This window comes from Triticum urartu, chromosome 7, assembly GCF_003073215.2.
Source record: "Triticum urartu cultivar G1812 chromosome 7, Tu2.1, whole genome shotgun sequence".
In the NCBI taxonomy this organism is placed as follows: domain Eukaryota; kingdom Viridiplantae; phylum Streptophyta; class Magnoliopsida; order Poales; family Poaceae; genus Triticum; species Triticum urartu.
In genome coordinates, this window is record NC_053028.1 from 378679424 (window position 1) to 378695388 (window position 15965).

The window sequence follows — 15965 nt, forward strand, 5'->3', positions numbered from 1 at the left end:
TCCCTGGGGGTAGGGCGCACCCCCAGGCTTGTGGCCCCGTGGTGGGTCCCCTTCTATTGTTTCTTCGCCCAATATTTTTTATATATTCCAAAATAATTCTCCGTAAAGTTTCAGGACATTTGGAGTTGTGCATAATAGGTATCTCAAATTTGCACCTTTCCGGTCCAGAATTCCAGCTGCCGGCGTTCTCCCTCTTCATGTAAATCTTGTAAAATAAGAGATAAAAGGCATTAGTATTGTACCATAATGTGAAATAATAGTCCATAATGCAATAAATATCAACATAAAAGCATGATACAAAATGGATGTATCATCATGTATTATATGAGTATTTTCTTTGTTTGATTTTTAGTTTTTCACAATCATCTTTGCTGGAAACACCTTTTTGAGAGGGACACACATTATTCATGATCTGTTAGAATACTCTATCTGCTTCACTTAAATCTTTTGAGCTAGGTAGTTGCTCTAGTACTTCACTTGTATCTTTTAGAGCATGGCAGTGGTTATATTCTAAAGAAATAGTTGCACTCTCATGCTTCGTTTATTTCTTTTTGATAGTTGATAATAGTAATGGCAATTAGTGTGGGTTATGAATTTGGTCCTAATATGATAGGTATTCAACGGGGATATAATAAAAACTTTCATGTAGATCACTTGGTATGATAAGTTTGATTCCTTGCAATAGTTTTGCGATATAAAGAGGGTAATATGCGGGTTGTGCGAGTGAGTAATTGTGGTTTAGTAAGAATATTGGTGTTAAGGTTTGTTATTCCCGTAGCATGCACGTACGGTCTCCCGTTATGCTAGGAAGTTGGAGCATGATTTATTTTTGAGTGTCTTCCTTTTCCTGAAGGTCGGGGGCGTGATGGTTAACTCCTACAAACCTCCCCCTAGGGTCATGCGCAGTAGTACTTTGCTTCGAGGGCTAATAAACTTTTGCAATAATTATGTGAGTTCTTTATGACTAATGTGATTCCATGCATTATACGCACTCTCACCTTTCTGCAATTTGTTAGCTTCTTCGGTACCGGGTATTGCCCTTTCTCACCTTGAGTTGTGGTGCAAACTTCGCCGGTGCATCCAAACCCTGTGATATGATACGCTCTATCACACATAAGCCTCCTTATATCTTCTTCAAAACAGCCACCATACCTACCTATTATGGCATTTCCATAGCCATTCCGACATATATTGCCATGCAACTTCCATCATTCTGTTTTATTATGACACATATAATCATTGTCATGTTGCTTTGCATGATCATATAGGTTACATAGTATTTGTGGTTCAGCCACCGTTCATATTTTTATACATGTTATGCTAGATCATTGCACATCTCGGTACACCACCGGAGGCATTAATATAGAGTCATATTTTGTTCTAGTATTGAGTTGTAAGTAAATAGAACTGCGATGATCAAATTAATTATTATAGCATTGTCCCAAGTGAGGAAATTAAAAAAGAGGCCAAAAAGAGCCCATGAAAAAATAAGCCAAAAAGAGCCCAACAAAAAAAGAGAAAAAATGAGAGAAAAAGAGAGAAGGGGCAATGTTACTATCCTTTCCACACTTGTGCTTCAAAGTAGCACCATGTTTTTCATATAGAGAGTCACCTATGCTTTATTTTCTCATGACTAGTGGGAATTTTTCATTATAAGAACTTGGCTTGTATATTCCAATGATGGGCTTCCTCAAATGCCTGAGGTCTTCATGAGCAAGCAAGTTGGATGCACACCCACTTAGTTTTATTTTTGAGCTTGCATACACTTATAGCTCTTAGTGCATCTATTGCATGGCAATCCCTACTCCTTGCATTGACATCAATTGATGGGCATCTCCATAGCTCGTTGATTAGCCTTGTCAATGTGAGACTTTCTTTATTTTCTGTCTTCTCCACACAACCTCATACTCTATTCCACCCATAGTGCTATTGATACGTCTCCAACATATCTATAAATTTGTATTGTTCCATGCTATATTATCTGTTTTGGATGTTTTATATGCATTAATATGCTATTTTATATTATTTTTGGGACTAATTTATTAACCAAAGCCTAGTGCCAGTTTTTGTTTTTTCCTTGTTTTTGAGTTTTATAGAAAAGGCATATCAAATGGAGTCCAAACGGAATAAAACTTTCGTTATGATTTTTCTTGGACCAGAAGACACCCAGGACACTTGGAGAGGAGGCCAGAAGACCTACGGGGTGGCCACTAGCCCTAGGGGCATGCCCGGGGGCGCACCCCCAGGCTTGTGGGGCCCCCATAGACCTCCTAACCCTAATCTTTGCTCCATAAATACCCAAATATTCCCCAACATCAGAGGCATCCACCAAAATACTTTTCCGCCGCCTCAAGCCTCTGTTCCGTGAGATCCCATCTTGGGGCCTTTTCCGGCACCCTACCGGAGGGGGATTCGATCACGGAGGGCATCTACATCAACTCTATTGCCCTTTGATGAAGCGTGAGTAGTTTACCACAGACCAACGGGTCCATAGCTAGTATCTAGATGGCTTCTTCCCTCTCTGTGATCTTCAATACCATGTTCTCCTCGATGTTCTTGGAGTTCTATCTGATGTAATAGTCTTTTGCGGTGTGTTTATCTAGATCCAATGAATTATGGATTTATGATTAGATTTTCTATTAATATTATTTGATTCTTTTCTGAACTGTTTTATGCATGATCAAATATCTTTGTATTTTCTTCGAATTATCGGTTTGGTTTGGCCAACTAGATTGGTTTTTAGGTGCTTAGTTTTGGGTTCAATCTTGCGGTGTGCTCACCCGGTGACAAAGTAGGGGTACCGAGGCACGTATTGTATTGTTTCCCTCAAGGGTAAAAAGATGGGGTTTTCATCATATTGCTTGAGTTTATCCCTCTACATCATGTCATCTTACTTAAAGTGTTGTTATGTTCTTATGAACTTAATACTCTAGATGTAGGCAGGAGTCGGTCGATGTGTGGAGTAATAGTAGTAGATGCAGAATTGTTTCGGTCTACTTGACACAAACGTGATGCCTATATTCATGATCATTGCCATGGATATCGTCGTAACTTTGCACTTTTTCTATCAATTGCTCAACAGTAATTTGTTCACCCATTGTATGTTTTCTTTCAAGAGAGGACCCTCTAGTGTAACCTATGGCCCCCGGGTCTCTTTTCCATCATATTTTTCAGATCTATAAACCAAAAAACCCAAAAATACTTTTCTGCAATTTGTTTAGATTTATTTTAGTTTGCCTTTTTATTTATCTTTTATACCTATCGCTATTAGGTCTCACTCTTATTTGAGACCGTGAAGGGATTGACAACCCATTGTTCACGTTGAGTGCAAGTATTTGTTAGTTTGTGTAGGTGCATAGATTGGAGACTTGCTTGTCCCTCCTACTGTATTGATACATTGGTTCTTAACTAAGGGAAATACTTATCTCTACTTTGCTGCATCACCCTTTCCTCTTCAAGGGAAAGATCAACGCAAGCTCAAGAAGTAGCAGAAAGAATTTCAGGGCCATTGTCGGGGAGGTTCTACATCAAGCCTACTAAGTACCCATCATTACCTCTCATCTCTTGCATTACATTATTTGCCATTTGCCTCTTGTTTTCCTATCCCCCACTTCTAAAATGTTTTCAGAAAAATACAAAAATATTTGCCTTTTTATTTGCCCTTCTTCCGTTCTTCTTCTTTGTTTGCTTTTCAATTGCTCGTGTGTTAGATTGCTTGTCTGCCCGTATGGCTGAACCAAAGAGCTTTGATACTTACTACATGAAGTTGGAAGAGATTGAAAGTAATGCTAAAAGTTCCATGTCCTTACAAGTTGAGCATAATAGTTTCTTTAGGAACGAACTTAAAGAACAAAAAACTATGATGGAGTATATTAATAAAGAGTATGATGATGTTACTAAGGAAATATATGGTCTTCAATCTCAATTTGCTCATATTGAAAATTTAGTAGGCCAAATTTTCGATAAGCAAACCCCTTTGGTAAATAAGATGGCCGCTAAACCAGAGTCCATTGAAAATAATGATGAAGATCCTAAAGTGATTGATGTCACTCCTATTGAATATTTGTTTTCTAATGTAAATCTTGATAAAGAAGGGACTGGAGAGGACTCAACTTTAGCTAGAAGGCGTCCCAATAATTCAGTGATTAAAGATCTTAGTGAAAAAATTGGTAAAAGTGGGATTGGAGAGGTCAAAACTTAAAGTAGCAATGAACCCACTCTTTTGGATTTCAAGGACTTTAATTATGATAATTGTTCTTTGATTAATTGTATTTCCTTGTTGCAATCCATGTTGAATTTATCACATGCTTATAATAAAAATAAAGCTTTTAATAAATGTATCATTGATGCTATGATGAAATCTTTTGAAGAAAAACTTGAGTTGGAAGTTCCTATCCCTAGAAAGATTTATGATGAGTGGGAACCTACAATTAAGATTAAAATTAAAGATTATGAGTGCAATGCTTTGTGTGATTTGGGTGCTATTGTTTCCACAATTCCCAAAACTTTTTGTGATGTGCTAGGTTTCCATGAAATTGATGATTGTTCTTTGAATTTGCATCAAGCGGATTCCACTATTAAGAAACCTATGGGAAGGACTAACGATGTTCTTATTGTTGCAAATAGGAATTATTTGCCCGTGCATTTCATTGTTCTTGATATAGATTGCAATCCTACATGTCCTATTATTCTTGGTAGAACTTGCTTTAGAATGGTTGGTGCGATTATTGATATGAAAGAAGGAAACATTTGATTTCAATTTCCGTTAAGGAAGGGCATGGAACACTTTCCTAGAAATAAAATTAAGTTGCAATATGAATCTATTATGAGGGGTACTTATGGATTTAATACCAAAGATGAAAATACCTAGATCTATGTTTTATGCCTAGCTAGGGGCATTAATCATAAACACTTGTTGTGAGGCAACCAAATATTATTTTCTGTTTTTGCTACTGTTCTTGCATAAATACACATTATTACTTTTTTAGTAATTGTGTTTTAGTGCTTTAATTAGTGTTTGAGCCAAGTAAGACCTTTGGGACGGTCTATGGTGATAGTTGACTTGATTTTGCTGAAAAAGAAAAACTTTTGTGCTCATTGCCAGAATTTAAAAAAAAATCACAGATGCATAATAAAATCCTAATTTTTCTACACAAGATTGATATATAAATTTCCTAGGTTGTCCTAAGTTTTTAGAAATTTTGGAGTTACATAAGTATACGAAGGTTTCAGATTACTACACAGTGTTCTGTTTTTGACAGATTCTGTTTTTCTATGTGTTATTTGCTTATTTTGATGAATCTATGGGTAGTATCGGGGGGTATGAACCATGGAGAAGTTGGAATACAGTAGATATTACAACAACATAAATTAAGAATGAGTTCACAACATTACCTAAAGTGTTGATTTATTTTATTATACTAACGGATATCATGAGTTTTCTTTTGAGTTTGGTGTTGTGAAGTTTTCAAGTTTTGGGTAAAGATTTGATGGACTATGGAATAAGAAGTGGAAAGAGCCTAATATTGGGGATGCCCAAGGAACCCCAAGGTAATATTCAAGGACAACCAAGCATCTAAGCTTGGGGATGCCCCGGAAGGCATCCCCTCTTTTGTCTTCTTTCCATCGGTAAATTTACTTGAGGCTATATTTTTATTCACAACATGATATGTGTTCTGCTTGGAGCGTCTTGTATGATATGAGTCTTTGGTTTTTAGTTTGCCACAATCATCCTTTATATACACACCTTTTTAGATGGACAAGCATTAATCGTGAATTTATTAGAATAGTCTATGTGCTTCACTTATATCTTTTGAGCTAGGCAGTTTGCTCTAGTGCATCACTTATATCTTTTTAGAGCACGGCGGTGGCTTTATTTTATAGAAATTTTTGAACTCTCATGCTTCACTTATATTATTTTGAGACTCTTCAACATGGTAATTTGCTTAGGTTATGAATTTAGTCCTAATAGGATGGGCATCCAAGAGGGACATAATAAAAACTTTCATATAGAGAGCATTGAATACTATGAGAATTTTGATTCCTTGCATATTGTTTTGAGATATAAAGATGGTGATATTAGAGTCATGCTAGCGAGTAATTGTGGATCGGTATAAATACTTGTGTTAAAGTTTGTGATTCCCGTAGCATGCACATATGGTGAACCGTTATGTGATGAAGTCGGAGCATGATTTATTTTTTGATTGTCTTCCTTATGAGTGGTGGTCGGGGACGAGCGATGGTCTTTTCCTCCCTAGGAGCATGCAGGTAGTACTTTGCTTCGATGACTAATTAATTTTTTCAATAAGTATGTGAGTTCTTTATGACTAATGATAAGTCCATGGATTATATACACTCTCACCCTTCCACCATTGCTAGCCTTTCTAATACCGTGCAACTTTTGCCGGTGCATTAAAACAACCATATACCCTTCCTGTAGACAGCCACCACACCTACCTATTATGGCATTTCCATAGCCATTCCGAGATATATTGCCATGCAACTTCCACCGTTCCGTTTATTATGACACACATCATCGTTGTCATATTGCTTTCCATGATCATGTAGTTGGCATAGTATTTGTGGCAAGGCCACCGTTCATATTTTTTATACATGTCACTCTTGATCATAACACATCCCGGTACACCGCCGGAGGCATTCATATAGAGTCATATTTTGTTCTAGTATCAAGTTGTAATTCTTGAGTTGTAAGTAAATAAAAGTGTGATGATCGTCATTATTAGATCATTATCCCATGTGATGAAAGGATGATGGAAGCTATGATTCCCTCACAAGTTGGGATGAGTCTCTAGACTTTATAAAAAAACAGGCCAAAGAAGCCCAAATAAAAGAAAAGAGGTCAAAGAAGCCCAAACAACAAAAATGAGAGAAAAGAGAGAAGAGACAATGTTACTATCCTTTTTCCTCACTTGTGCTTAAAAGTAGCACCATGTTCTTCATAATAGAGAGTCTCCTATTTTGTCACTTTCATATACTAGTTGGAATTTTTCATTATAGAACTTGGCTTGTATATTCCAATGATGGGCTTCCTCAAATTGCCCTAGGTCTTCGTGAGGAAGCGAGTTGGATGCACACCCACTTAGTTTCTTTCTGAGCTTTCACATACTTATAGCTCTAGTGCATCCGTTGCATGGCAATCCCTACTCACTCGCATTGATATCTATTGATGGGCATCTCCACAGCCCGTTAATATGCCTAGTTGATGTGAGACTTTCTCCTTCTTTTGTCTTCTCCATAACCACCATATTCTATTTCACCCATAGTGCTATATCCATGGCTCACGCTCATGTATTGCGTGAAAGTTGAAAAAGTTTGATAACATCAAAAGTATGAAACAATCACTTGGCTTGTCATTGTGGTTGTGTATGATGAAATACTTTGTGTGATGAAGATGGAGCATAGCCAAACTATATGATTTTATAACGATAACTTTCTTTGGCCATGTTATTTTGAGAAGACATGATTGCTTTATTAGTATGCTTGAAGTATTATTGTTTTTATGTCAATATTAAACTTTTGTTTTGAATCTTATGGATCTGAACATTCATGCCACAATAAAGAAAATTACATGGATAAATATGTTAGGTAGCATTCCACATCAAAAATTCTGTTTTTATCATTTACCTACTCGAGGACGAGCAGGAATTGAGCTTGAGGATGCTTGATATCTCCAACGTATCTGTAATTTTTTTATTGTTCCATGCTATTATATTATCTTTTTGGTTATTTTATATGCATTATGCTATTTTATATTATTTTGGGACTAACTTATTAACCAAGAGCCCAGTGCTAGTTTCTTTTTGAGTTTTACAGAAAAGGAATATCAAACAGAGTCCAAACGGAATAAGACTTTCGCGATGATTTTTCTTGGACCAGAAAACACCCAGGAGACTTGGAGAGGAGGCCAGAAGACCTATGGGGTGTCCACAAGCCCTAGGGGCATGCCCCCCTAGGCTTGTGGGCTCCCCATAAACCTCCTAACCCTAATCTTTGCTCCATAAATACCCAAATATTCCCCCAACATCAAAGGCATCCACCAAAATACTTTTCCGCTGCCGCAAGCCTCTATTCCTGTGAGATCCCATATTGGGGCCTTTTCCGGCACCCTATTGGAGCGGGATTCGATCACGGAGGGCATCTACATCAACTCTATTGCCCTTCCGATGAAGCATGAGTAGTTTACCATAGACCCATGGGTCCATAGCTAGTAGCTAGATGGCTTCTTTTGTCTCTATGATCTTCAGCACCATGTTCTCCCTATTGTTCTTGGAGTTCTATCCGATGTAATATTCTTTTGTGGTGTGTTTGTCGAGATCCGATGAATTGTGGATTTATGATAAGATTTTCTATGAATATTATTTGAGTCTTTTTTGAACTCTTTTATGCATGATCAAATATCTTTGTATTTCTCTTCAAATTATCGGTTTGGTTTTGCTACCTAGATTGGATTTTCTTGCAATGGGAGAGGTGCTTAGTTTTGGGTTCAATCTTGTGGTGTCCTCACCCAGTGACAAAGTAGGGGTAGCGAGGCACGTATTTTATTGTTGCCATCAAGGGTAAAAAATGGGGTTTCATCTTATTGCTTGAGTTTATCCTTCTACATCATGTCATCTGACTTAAAGCATTGCTCTGTTCTTATGAACTTAACACTCTAGATGCAGGTAGGAGTCGCTCGATGTGTGGAGTAATAGTAGTAGATGCAGAATCATTTCGGTCTACTTGACATGGACTTGATGCCTATATACATGATCATTGCCTCAAATATCGTCATTAATTTGCGCTTTTCTATCAATTGCTCGACAGTAATTTGTTCACCCACCGTATGTTTTCTTTTAAGAGAGAATCCTTTAGTGAAACCTATGGACCCCGGGTCTATTTTACATCATATATTTTCAGATCTATAAACCAAAAAACCCAAAAATACTTTTCTGCAATTTATTTAGATTTATTTTAGTTTGCATTTTCATTTATCTTTTATACCTATCTCTATTAGATCTCACTCTTGTTCGAGACCGTGAAGGGATTGACAACCCCTTTTTCGCATTGAGTGCAAGTGTTTGTTAGTTTGTGCAGGTGCATAGATTGGATACTTGCTTGTGCCTCCTACTGGATTGATACCTTGGTTCTTAACTGAGGGAAATACTTATCTCTACTTTGCTGCATCGCCCTTTCGTCTTCAAGGGAAAAATCAACGTAAGCTCAAGAAGTAGCAGCTATATACATGGCTTGCGTGCATGTATTGCGTGAGAGTTAAAAAGATGAAGCGTGTTAAAATGTATAAACCAATTGCTTGGCTAACACAAGGGTTGTGCGTGATAAGTACTTTATGTTAAGAAGATGGAGCATGACAAGACTATATGATTTTGTAGGGATAACTTTCTTTAGCATTGATATTTTGAAAGACATGATTGTTTGTCGGTGTGCCTCATTATTATTGTTTTTATGTCAAACTATAGACAATTTCTTTGAATCATTTGGATCTTTATATTCATGCCACAAAGAGAAATTACATGATGAACATGATATGTAGCAGTCCACATAAAAAATTGTTTTTATCATTTACCTACACGAGGACAAGCAGGAATTAAGCTTGGGGATGCTTGATACGTCTCAAACGTATCTATAATTTTTTATTGTTCCATGGTATTATAGTATCAATCTTGGATGTCATATATGCAATTGATACGTCTCCAACGTATCTATAATTTTTGATTGTTCCATTCTATTATATTATCCATCTTGGATGTTTTATATGCATAACTATGCTATTTTATATCATTTTTTATGACTACCTATTAACCTAGTGCCAAGTGCTAGTTCCTAATTTTTCCTTGCTTTTGTCTTAACAGAAAATCAATACCAAACAGAGTCCAACCGGAATGACACTTTTTGATGTTTTTTCTTGGACCGCAAGACACCCTAGAAGCTTCGCGAGGAGGCCAGATAGTCCACGAGGTGACGACAAGCTCAAAGGGCACGCCCCCAAGCTTGTGGGCCCCCTGTGGCTCATATAACCCTAATTCTTCTTCTATAAATACCCAAATATTCCCTGTAGACCAGAGGACACACCAAAAATACTTTTCCGCTGCCGTAAGTTTCTGTTCTCGAGAGATCCCATCTGGAGGCCTTTTCTGGTACTTTGCTGGAGGGGGATTCGACCACAAAGGTCTTCTACATCAACTTTGCTGCCCTTCTAATGAAGCGTTAGCAGTTTACAAAAGACCTATGGGTACGTAGCTAGATGACTTCTTCTTTCTCTTTGATCTTCAATACAATGTTCTCCTCGATGTTCTTGGAAATCTATTTAATGTAATCTTCTTTTGCATTGCATTTGTTGAGATCCGATGAATTGTGGATTTATGATCAGATTATTTATGAATATTATTTGAGTCTTCTCTGAACTCTTTTATGCATGATTAAGGTATCTTTGTATTTCTCTCCGATCTATTGATTTGGTTTGGCCAAGTAGATTGATTTTTATTGCCATGGGAGAGGTGCTTTGTAATGGGTTCAATCTTGCGGTGCTCATTCCTAGTGATAGAAAGGGACATGCCACATATTCGTTTGCTTGTGTGCTAGGTTGCTTGCTTTGTCATGATGTCTCAAGAAAATACTATGTTGTATGATTTTTCCAACACTAATAATAATGATTTTATTAGTACTCCGATTGCTCCCGCCACTAGTGCGGAATCTTATGAAATTAATGCCACTTTGTTGAATCTTGTTATGAAAGAACAATTTGATGGTAGTCCTAATGAAGATGATGCATCCCATCCTAATACTTTCATTGAATTGTGTGATATGCAAAAGAAAAAAGGTGTGGATAATGATATTGTTAAATTGAAGCTATTTCCATTCTCACTAGGAGATCTGCTAAGCCTTCGTTTTCATCCTTGCCTAAAAATAGTATTGATTCAGGGAATAAGTGTAAGGATCCTTTTATTTCAAAGTATTTTCCAACTTGATAAAAGTGGGTTTGGCGAGGTCAAAACTTTAACTATTGATGAGCCCACCCTTCTGGATTTCAAGCATTTTACTTATGATGATTGTTCTTTGATTGAGCGTATTTCCTTGTTACAATCTATGCTTAATTCACCTCATGCTTATAATCAAAATAAGGCTTTTACTAAACATATTGTGGATACTATGATGAAATCTTTTGAAGAAAAACTTGAGTTGGAAGTTTCATTCCCTAGAAAGCTATATGATGAGTGGGAACCTACTATTTAAGATTAAAGATCATGAGTGCAATTCTTTGTGTGATTTGGGTGCTAGCATTTCCACTATTCCAAAAACTTTATGTGATGTGCTAGGTTTTAACAAACTTGATGATTGTTCTTTAAATTTACACCTAGCGGATTCTACTATTAAAAACCTATAGTAAGAATTAATGATGTTCTTATTATTGCAAATAGGAATTATGTGCCCATAGATTTTATTGTCCTTGATATGGATTGCAATCCATCTTGCCCCATAATGCTTGGTAGACCTTTCCTTATAACGATTGGTGCAATTATTGATATGAAAGAAGGAAACAGTAGATTTAAATTTCCATTAAGGAAGGGCATGGAACACTTTCCAAGAAATAAAATTAAGTTTCCATATGAATCTGTTGTGAGGGATACTTATGGATTGAATACCAAAGATGACAATACCTAGATCTATGCAATATGCCTAGGTAGGGGCGTAAAACAATAGTGTTTATTGGGAGGTAACCCAATTTTATTTTATGATTTTTTACATTTTGCTTCTGTTTTTCAAAAAATATGCAATTATACTTAAGTTATGATTGTGTTTAATATTTTAATTAGTATTGCCAAGTAATACCTTTGGGATGATTTGGAAGATTGGTTATTTGATTTTGTGAAAAAACATAAATTTTTGTGCCCAGTAACAGAATTGATCTAGTCTACTAGAATGTGATAAATTCTTGAATATTTTTACACAACATTTATATACAAATTTCCCACGTTTCCCTTAATTTTCAGAATTTTTGGAGTTACACAAGTTTGGCTAAAGTCCAGATTACTACAAACTGTTATGTTTTTTGACAGATTCTATTTTCGTTGTGTTGTTTGCTTGTGTTGATGAATGTATGGGTCATATCGGGGGGTATGAACCATGGTGAAGTTAGAATACAGTATCTATAATGCAAATATAAAATTTGAATGAGTTTACAAGAATACCTAAAGGTGGTGATTTGCATTATTATACTAAGGGATCTCACGAGTTTTCTGTTGAGTTTTGTGTTGTGAAGTTGTCAAGTTTTGGGTGAAGTTCCGATGGAGTACCGAATAAGGAGTGGAAAAAGCCTAAGCTTGGGGATGCCCATGGCACCCCAAGGTGATATACAAGGACAACCAACCAACTAAGCTTGGGGGTGCCCTGGAAGGCATCCCCTCTTTTGTCTACAATCCATCGGTAAATTACTTGAGGCTATATTTTTATTCACCACATGATATGTGTTTTGTTTGGAGCGTCTTGTATCATATGAGTCTTTGCTTTATTTGCTTTTTAGTTTGACACAATCATCCTTGCTGGACACACCTTTTGAGAGGGACACACGTTAATAATGAATTTGTTAGAATACCCTATGTGCTTCACATATATTTTTTGAGCTAGGTAGTTGCTCTAGTGCTTCACTTATATCTTCTTAGAGCATGGAGGTGGTTATATTTTAAAGAAATTTATGAACTCTCATGCTTCACTTATATTAGTTTGAGAGTCTTAGAAATAGTATGGGAATATGCTTGGGTTATGAATTTAGTCCTAATATGATGGGTATTCAAGAGGGATATAATAAAAATGTTCATGAAGATATATAATTGAATATATGAGAAGTTTGATTCCTTGCATTTGTTTTGAGATATAATATGGTGATATTAGATTCATGCTAGTAAGTAATTGTGGTTTAGTAAGAATATTGGTGCTAAGGTTTGTGATTCCCGAAACATGCACGTATGGTCTCTCGTTATGCGATGATATTGGAGCATGATTTATTATTGATTGTCTTCCTTATGAGTGGCGGTTGTGACGAGCAATGGTCTTTTCCTACCAATATATCCCCCTAGGAGCTTGTGCAATAGTACTTTCCTTCAAGGGCTAATAAACTTTTGCAATAAGTATGTGAGTTCTTTATGACTAATGTGAGTCCATGGATTATACGCACTTTCACCTTTCCACATTTTGCTAGCCTCTTCGGTACCGTGCATTGCCCTTTCTCACATTGAGTTGTGGAGCAAATTTTTCCGGTGCATCCAAACCCCATGATAAGATATGCTCTATCACACATATGACACCTTATATCTTCCTCAAAACAGCCACCTTACCTACCTATTATGGCATTTCCATAGCCATTCCGAGATATATTGCCATGCAACTTCCACTGTTCCGTTTTATAATGACACATACCATCATTGTCATATTGCTTTATTTGTGGCTTGGCCACTGTTCATATTTTTTATACATGTCACACTAGATCATTGCACATATCGGTACACTACCGTAGGCATTCATATAGTCATATTTTTGTTCTAGTATCGAGTTGTAATTCTTGAGTTGTAAGTAAATAAAAGTGTGATGATCATCATTATTAGAACATTGTCCCATGGAAGAAAGGCTGATGGAGACTATGATTCCCCCGCAAGTCGGGATGAGACTCTAGACCGAAAAAGAGAAAAGAGGCCAAAGAGCCAAAAATAAAAAAGGCCAAAGAGCCCAAAATGAAAAAAATGAGATAAAAGGAGTGAAGGGACAATGTTACTATCCTTTTCCACACTTGTGCTTCAAAGTAGAACCATGTTCTTCTTGATAGAGAGTCTCCTATTTTGTCACATTCATATATTACTAGTGGGAACTTTTCATTATAGAACTTGGCTTGTATATTCCTATGATGGGCTTCCTCAAATGCTCGAGGTCTTCATGAGCAAGCAAGTTGGATGAACACCCACTTATTTTTATTTTGATCTTTCATACACTTATAGCTCTAGTGCGTCCGTTGCATGGCAGTCCCTACTCCTTGCATTGACATCAATTGATGGGCATCTCCATAGCCCATTGATTAGCCTTGTCAATGTGAGACTTTCTCCTTTTTTGTCTTCTCCACACAACCTCCAACATCATATTCTATTCCACCCATAGTTCTATATCCATGGCTCACGCTCATGTATTGCGTGAGAGCTCAAAAAGTTGAAGTACGTTAAAAAGTATCAACCCCAATTGCTTGGCTTGTCATCGGGGTTGTGCATGATAAATACTCTGTGCTAAGAAGATGGAGCATGACAAGACTATATGATTTTGTAAGGATAAATTTCTTTAGCCATGATATTTTGAAAAGACATGATTTACTTTTTAGTATGCTTGAAGTATTATTGTTTTTATGCCAATATTAAACTTTTGTTTTGAATCTTACGGATCTGAATATTCATGCCACATAGAGAAATATTACATGATAAACATGTTAGGTAGCATTCCACATCAAAAATTATGTTTTATCATTTACCTACTCCAGGACGAGAAGGAATTTAGCTTGGGGATGCTTGATACGTCTCCAACGTATCTATAATTTGTATTGTTCCATGCTATTATATTATCCATCTTGGATGTTTTATATGCATTATTATGCTATTTTATATCATTTTTTGGGACTAACCTATTAACCTACTGCCATTTGCTGTTTTCTCATTATTTTTGTCTTTACATAAAATCAATGCCTAACAGAGTCCAAACGGAACGAAACTTTTCAATGATTTTTATTGGACCACAAGACACTCAAGATGCTTTGGAGGAGGCTAGATGGGCCACGAGGCGATGGCAAGCTCGTCGGGCGCACTCCCCAAGCTTGTGGGCCCCCTGTGGCTCAACTAACTCTAATTCTTCTTCTACAAATACTCAAATATTTCCCGTAGACCTGAGGGCACACCAAAAATACTTCTGCGCCGCCGCAAGTTTCTATTCTCGAGAGATCCCACCTGTAGGCCGTTTCCGGTACTCTGCCAGAGGGAGATTCGACCATGGAGAGCTTCTACATCAACCTTCCTACCCTTCCGATGATGTGTGAGTAGTTTACCACAGACCTATGGGTCCATAGCTAGTAGCTAGGTGGCTTCTTCTCTCTCTCCTTGATCTTCAATACAATGTTCTCCTCGATGTTCTTGGAGATCTATTCAATGTTATCTTCTTTTGCAGTGCGTTTGTTGAGATCCAATGAATTGTGGGTTTATGATCAGATTATCTATGAATAATATTTGAGTCTTCTCTGAACTCTTTTATGCATGATTAATATAGCTTTGTATTTCTCTCCGATCAATTGATTTGGTTTGGCCAACTAGATTGAGTTTTCTTACCATGGGAGAGGGGTTTTGTAATGGGTTCAATATTGCGGTGCTTATTCCCTGTGACAGAAAGGGACATGATACATATTTGTATTGTTGCCATTAAGGATAAAAAGATGGGGTTTGTTCATATTAATTGGGTCTACCCTCTACATCATGTCATCTTACTTACGGCGTTACTCCGTTCTTGTTAACTTAATACACTAGATGCATGCTGGATAGTGGTCGATGTGTGGAGTAATGGGAGTAGATGCAGGCAAGAGTCGGTCTACTTGTCACAGATGTGATGCCTATATTCATGATCATTGCCTTAGATATCGTCATAACTATTCTCTTTTATATCAATTGCTCAATAGTAATTTGTTTACCCACCCTATGCTTTCTTTCAAGAGAGAATCCTCTAGTGAAAATTATGGCCCCCGGGTCTATTTTTATCATATTATTTTCATAACTAGAAAATCAAAAACACAAAAATACCATGCTGCAATTTATTTATTTTTATCTTATTTTGCACTTTTACTTATCTTTTATATCTATAGATTTGATCCTTGCAAGTAACCGTGAAGGGATTGAAAACCCCTTTATCGCGTTGGGTGCAAGTATTTTTGTTTG